The sequence below is a fragment of the Dipteris shenzhenensis genome, chromosome 12 (assembly GCF_047967505.1).
Source record: "Dipteris shenzhenensis isolate YYH24624 ecotype China chromosome 12, Dip_SZ_1.0, whole genome shotgun sequence".
Lineage (NCBI taxonomy): Eukaryota > Viridiplantae > Streptophyta > Polypodiopsida > Gleicheniales > Dipteridaceae > Dipteris > Dipteris shenzhenensis.
Genome location: NC_141607.1, coordinates 1,825,176 through 1,832,912, shown reverse-complemented (window position 1 = coordinate 1,832,912; position 7,737 = coordinate 1,825,176).

Here is a 7,737-nt window from a genome sequence, read left to right as displayed (position 1 = left end):
AACTTAAATAAAGATGATGAAGAGGCATTGATTAATAACTATGACAACAAAGAACGTCCATCATTGTACAAGGGAGGAAAGTGTTGCCGAGCAAGCGGTTTGTTAAGGAAGATTCAAATGTCCTACACATCGAATAAGCATCCCACCCTCTGCTAGCCTAATGTGATGCTTCTTCCATCCCATAAGTTATTCCATCATCCTTAGAGTACCTAGTTAGCTACATGCTGGATGAGGCGGTGCATCCATTCTTTGAGATTTTGTTTGAGTACATAGGATTGGCAATATCTCAAGGGCCTTCATAGGCAAGACAATTATAGTAGAATTTGGGTGTACCATTTACTAGATGATGGCCTTCTCCTCCAAGTTTTTGATACACTTTGAAGGGTGTGCAAAGGGACAAACTTACTGCAAGTTTGACGCACCACTATGCATCCTATAACCAAAGCTAATGGACGAAAAAAGTATTAGAGACACTTGCCCCTATTCCATCTTCATCACCTAGCCATGAGTCTCAAAGCTGAGGAGACCAGTAAGATCGAATTTCCAAGCACAAAATCAAACAATGAGTCTATCAAGAAAATGTAGCCTGAATTTTAGCAAGTTCCATAGACGACCCCAACTCCACCCAAGTTCAATGGTAGGACCCACCCGTAGACCTCTAAAAAGAGCATCAATCTATATAGACCCCCTTCATGCCACTCCAGCGATCAAGTGACCCCGAGCCACCTCCATAGGATGAATCTCCCAAGCACATGGTGGAATAACAAGCGATGCCAACTCCGACAATTGAATTCCAATCTGATGTGCCACTAGAAGCCTCATCAAAAGACATATTTCGATTGTTTTATTTAGGTAAGAAGGGCTTGTCGTCGCAAGAACTAATGCAAAAATTTGGGTATACATCACCACTGAGGCCAATAGCACAACATGCCACATGAGAATTAGCAGTAGCTGCTAAAGCAAAAGTCGATCACTATCATAGACCAAAACGCTGTGATAGTTCAAAGCCAAGGTAGTGTCAAGGCCACCACCTATAGGCCTAGTAGCTATCCCTTAGGAGATTGATTTTTTTTGGGTGTAGCTCAAGTAGCTCCAAGTCAATGGACATAATAGGAGCCTTTCAAAATTTCAATAAGAGAATTTTAGCAGCCTGTTATCCAATTTCCATTTGTATTCTTCAATATGTAGATACTGTGGTGCTCTCAAAAGTACAAAGAGTGGAACAACTGAATGAATCTAAAAGAGTAAAGGCTATTATGAGTGTTGAAATAGCATGGACAGTTTACATCATGTAGCCATTTGCTACCATGGCTTAACTTTATATGCATTTAACTTTTTACATCACATGTTCTAACTAGCAAAACAAAACATTTCAGCTCCATTAGTTCATACATTGGGTCATGTTCCCTCTCTACTTTGTCACCTAGCATCTCTAAATAAAAGTAGCATTGCCAATTTATTCTCTCAAGAAACACAATAGCTATCATGTACATGTGTTTATCCATCATACATCGTTCAAAGAAGAAAATACTAAATGGAAGACGACCTCTCACGTTCCATACCTCATAGAGCTAATCTTCATAAACATAAATAGAACTTCACTTAGTGCAAATCAATAAAGCACTCAAAAATATTAGAGCTCTTTTAGAGAGGCAGGGTGTCCACAAATGTTATAGTCCATAACAAAGAGCGAAGCATACAAGGCAAGTACGCTATAATCTTGACAAATTGACCAATAGTTCTAGCAAGCTATCAATCCACAACCACATATTTGGCAAACAAGTTGTTTGGATTTGTCATGGCCTTAAATTCCAATGAGTTTCCACTTTTATATTTGAAAAACATAGTCCACTGTAAAATTTCCACCCATGAAACAATTCTCAAAATAAATCTTCTCCATTTCAAAGCATTTAAATGCATGCAGTTGCTACGTGCATATGTTAGAGCTTGACCATTATAAAAGTGCCTAGCCAAACAAGAAAAAATTATGACATGTCTACTTATGCATGTACATTACCTACTCGCCTGGCTGACCTTTGAAACGGATATGTGGTTCAATAACGAGTTGAAGAACACCTCCATCTCTTACTCGATCAACTCGTTTAAGGAATTTTGGCACAGACATGGCTAGACCAAAATGAAGCACAAGAACAAGATCGCCATCTGGCCATCCCATAAGTAGGCATATAAGGATTTCTTATTCTACATGTTCATTGGCCTGTGGGTAGTACACGGTCGACTTCTTGTGAATGATCATGTGGCAGGAAACTAACTCTTCAATCACCTGATTAAGAAAATGATGGCCCTAATCATTGAGTAATTATTTGGATACACTAATCTAGTTTTAATCATTTCATAATGAATTTTGATGCCAAGTTATGACCCAGACATTCCGCTTCAACCCAATTGATGTAGTACTATCTCGATTGATCCTTCATTCTAACCCCTCAGATGCTCTAGGAAATGATGGTCTTAGCTCATACGATGAGAAATACCAATGGTTAGCATAAAAATTGATCAAACACTCTAATTGTTTAGCATTCTCCAAACTAAACATGCATACAAAGAAACTCTACGCTCAAATATGCAACTGTCAACATCAAACTAAAAGTGAATCACAGAGGAAATGATTGATTGAAATGCTACTTGCTCTAGGCTTTTGTCCTGGTCTAGACTACTAAGGTTATATTTTGTCAAAATTTGTTTACATTTTCTTAGAGTTTGGTTTTCATCCTACATGACTAAGTTCACAAGTTGTTGCCATTGGCATTGGAGCTTTCTAGGAGATAGTTCATGTTTTGAACTAAAGAAAAGGACTACTTGAACTTAAAATCAATTCTGTTATTTATTATGATATCACTTCTATTGTTTCTTCTTACATAGAGTGTAGAAGCTATTTCTTTATGCTTGTCCCAATGAAGAATCTAGAAAAGCCCTTGTTCTCTTGGTTGTTCCCATGATTCATTTCCACACACAAACAAAAAGACACAAAAGTGATGTATTTCAATCTCTCTCTCTCTCTCTCTCTCTCTCTCTCTCTCTCTCTCTCTCTTTCTTTCCCTTCCAACATAAAATTATACAAATGTTGATGCATACATAACTGTAAGAAAACAATACAACGTCTGTGCTCAACAGATAACAGGATCTTGCATGCAAGAGAGAAAAGCAGATAGTATGGAGAATCAAAAATTTGATTACTGTAAAACTGATACAATAGATGGTGCTGCCTCCCAGCCGTGCGCTCCTGTGAGAGAAGCTTCGATGGTGTGCTAGAAACAGTAGAGGATGGAGGCTGGATGCTAAGGAATCAGGGTTGCTGTAGCTAATGATGATGATGGGATTCACGGGTTTGCTCTTATATAGCCACCAGTCGTAGTCGGTTAGACCCAATTGGGTGACTGACCCAGTCTGCCCAAAACGGTCGACTGAGGGTCGGTCTCGAAATAGGCCACCGATCACACGATGGAACCGTGGCTCAAAATAGAGCAACTGACCTACGGATGCCGTTTGGCCCAGAGCCAATCCGGGATCATCTAAGGCTCCAAACGGGCCCCACAACCTAAGAGTGGGCAGCCCTGAGAAATGCTCCATCTACCCTCAGTGCGGTCAGTCATGGGTTGCCTTCCCGCACTTGCATGTAGCCTAGTTGGCAGTGTGCCAACTCTATCTGAAGCCGTCCAGCCATCAGGCCACACATGGCCCCCATCTCGTGTCCAAACCAGGACCTATCGGATAACCGAGCTACTCAAATGCCTTCTCCTCATATGGGGGGCTTAAAAGTAGAGTTAGCTGGTTCCTGCGTAGTTACACGAGAGTGGAGCATTGATATCTAACACCCCCTCTCAATGTCCACCGGCAAGTGAACTTACTTTCTCAGCCCAATGCTAAGTCGATGAAGATGCCTCTCCAGCAAGTCTCTTCCAAGAGCCTTCGTGAAGATGTCCGCAACATTTTCTGTAGTCGGACAGTACACCAAGTCGACCTCTCCATCCATGATGGCTCACGTACAAAGTGATATTGAATCTAAATGTGTTTTGTGCGAGCGTGGAACACAGGGTTCTTTGTAATTGCCATGCAACTCTGATTGTCACATGATAACTATGTAGGCTTGTTCTACACTCCACCCATGTCCCCTAAAATCCTCCTCAACCATATTGCCTCACAAAAAGCAAAACATGCTGATTTGTACTCAGCCTCGGTAGAAGAAAGAGCAATTGTAGGTTGCTTTTTGCTGACCCATGACATAGCTCCAGATCCAAGTGAGAAACAGTAACCTGTCACTGATCTCCTGCTGTCCACATCTCCTGTCCAATCCGAGTCACAGAATTCGGTCAAGATGTTGCCCTTGGTATAGGTGATGCCATAATCAAGTGTGCCTTTGATGTATTTCAGCACCCGCATCCCTGCCCTCCAATGGTTCTCCCGGGCCTTATTAGAAAACTTGCTTAGTTCACCAGTCACAAAACTGATGTCCAGTCGCGTGTTGCACAAGTAAATCAAACTGCCCACAAGCCTTCTATATTTCGCTTCATCGACGAGTGGTGATGAATCCTCATTTAAAAGCTTCACGTCAACCTCCATAGGGGTGCCAACTGTCTTGCACTTAGCCATGCCAAATGCCTTTAGTATCTCTCCATCATATTTCAGCTGTGAGATGAAGATTTGTTTTGGCTCTTGCCAAACTTCAATCCCTAAACAAAAATGCATCAGTCCGAGGTCTGTCATTTCAAACTCTCTTCCTAGCAAATGCTTTGTCTGCGAGATCTTCTCTTCATGGTTCCCTGTTATGACAAGGTCGTCCACATAAAGGACCACGATCATACACCTGCCTCCTTCTCTAAAGATATACAAATTTGCATCAGATGGGCTCCTCCTAAACCCATTTTGTAGAAAGTAGGCATCAATCCACTGGTACCATGCTCGTGGGGCCTATTTCAGCATGTAAAGTGCCTTCTTCAGTTTATAGACTTTACCTTCTGAACCGGGGATCACAAAACCTGGTGGTTGTTCCACGTATACCTCCTCCTTGAGATCTCCATTCAGAAAGGCAGATTTTACATCCATCTGAAACATGGGCCAACTTCCTTGGGCTGCTAAAGCCAAAACACTACGAATTGTGGTTAGTCGCGAGCTGTGGGAGCAAAAGTATCCTGATAATCAAAACCATGTACCTGTGCGAATCCTTTTTGCCATGAGCCGAGCCTTGTACTTATCCAACGTGCCGTCAGACTTGTACTTGGTCTTGTACACCCACTTGGTGCCAATTACCTTGCGTTTTGGTGGTCGATCCACAAGGTCCCAAGTGTTGTTCTTCATTATGGAGCCATACTCGGACTGCATAGCCTCCATCCACCTATCATCACCGTGTGCCTCTTCAAGACACTTGGGTTCTTCAGCACAGATCACCTCTGTCATCAAAGCGTAGTTAACCAAGTGTTCCTATGCCCTTCTTTGCTCCTCTAATCTCTTGGACCGGCGGTGTTTAGATGGTTCCTCCTGAATGACTGGAGGTTCTCTGCCATCCAAAAGCTGCTTTATCCACTTCGAGAATGGTTGTTGCCGTTGTGGTTCTGCAGGCTCTTCTTCCTCTTCTTCATCTTGAATCCTCCCAAGCACCGTTGGGGGAGTTCGGTCTGCTGTTGGTGGCTGTAATGGATGGATTCTGGTTGTTTGGGAAGGAAGCATCCTCCTCCAATTGATGTGGTTGTTTTGAGAATACCACATCATGACTTACTGTTACCTTCTTGGTAATAGGGTTATAGAGACGGTAACCCTTCGCCTCTTCACTATAGCCCAAGAAAATACACTTCCGGCTATTCGGTTCCCATTTGGTCCTGTTAGCATCAAAGACATGCACAAAATGGTCACATCCAAAAACTCTGAAATGTGCAGCTGAAGGTTTCTTACCAAAAAAGGCATACAATGAAGTCATCCCGTTCACAGCCTTCGTGTAGCTATGATTCAGAATGTAAACTGCCGTGTTACATGCTTCAGCCCAGAAAGTCTTTGGCAAATCTTTCCCTTTCATCATACTCCTGCCCATTTCGCAGATGATGCGCATCTTGCGTTTTGCTACTCCATTTTGCTGTGATGTATGTGGCGAGGGTTTCTACCTCTTGATCCCGTGACTTTTGCAGTAACTTTCGAATTCACTTGATGTGAACTCACCACCTCTGTGTGATCTCAACTTCTTCACCTTCCTCCCCATTTCTTTCTCGACCATTACATGCCATTCTTTGAACTTACTAAAAGCCTCATCTTTAGTCTTTAGGAAGTATATCCATATCCTTCTACTGTAGTCGTCGATCAACATCATGAAGAAGTAGGAACCACCCAATGCTTCCATCTCCATCTTTCTGCAGAGGTCCGTGTGAATGAGCTCTAGAGGAGCCTTTGCCCTGCTGGCCTCTTTAGAAAGGGCTACTGATGCTGCTTGCCCATCATGCAAGCTTCACATACATCGAGCAGATGTGTAATTTCTGGTAGGTCTGCAATCATTCCACTTTTATGCATCTCCTTTAAAGAACTAAGTTTTAGATGACCAAACCTCTCATGCCACAGCTTAGTGTTCTTCACATCCACTCGAGCACTGAAAGCTGAGAGTTCATAGATGTTGTTGCGCCGTGTACCTTTACCAATGACCTTCCCTTGAAGATCCAAAATCTGTGCATCATTCTTATTGAATTGAAATTTGAGGTCCCGATTCGTGATCGCAGAAACGGACAACAAGTTCCTCTTGATATCTGGCACATAAAGAACATCGGACAACTGTTTTACAACTCCATTTGACTTGAGAGCAATCGTACCTTTTCCTTTTGTTGGACATTTTGCATCATTGCCGACTGCTACCAGGATGTCATTCCCTACCGGATGTAGAGAGATATACCAATCCTTCCGACTGGTCATGTGGCGCGATGCACTACTGTCAATGATCCAAGGTTCATCTGCAGGTACATGAACTGCCTCCGTGCAAATCTCCTCAATTGCTACGAACAACTCTACTGGTACTACCTGCGCGCTGTTGCTGGACTCTTTCTTTACTCCATTCTTCTCATCTGCAATCTTCTTCCGGCACTCATTCTGCTTGTGCCCTCCCTTGTTGCAATAGAAGCACTTGATCTTCTTCTTTCTCTTTTTATCATCAGAAGAAGATGGGTTACCAGAGTCCTTACCCTTATCTTTCTTTGATCCAATCGAGAAAGCCGAATCTTTGACGCATCTCCTCCTCTAGAAGCATCGCACTGAAATCCTCAAAGTTGAGGGGTGGATTTCTGTTCTGCGTATTCAGCGCCGTAACAAGACCATCATACTTTGGTGGGAGAATCTATATGCACCTTCGTGCTAGATTCTCACTGGTGATGATGATGCCAATCGCAGTCATCTAATCGCGCAGATTCTTCACCCTGGTGATGAACTTCTCTGTCGCTTTAGACTCAGACAGTTTCTCGTTCACGAGTTGAGTCTCTAGATTCTAAATCTGCGATTGATTCGTGGTCTCGTAGTAATTTTTCAAGACCGTCCATGCCTCCGGTGTGGTGACATGTTGAATTAATGCCATGACAGAATCACTTACACTGCAGACAATAGAACACAGTGCATCTCCATTTCTTTTTGTCCACACGAGAATCTCATCCGCGGTTGGTACTATCTATTGTCCTACATTGGCTGGATCCGGTCTCGCAACTGGCTTCACATCCACCCCAGTAGCAGTATCCCAAAGCTCGTATGCACTTAGGA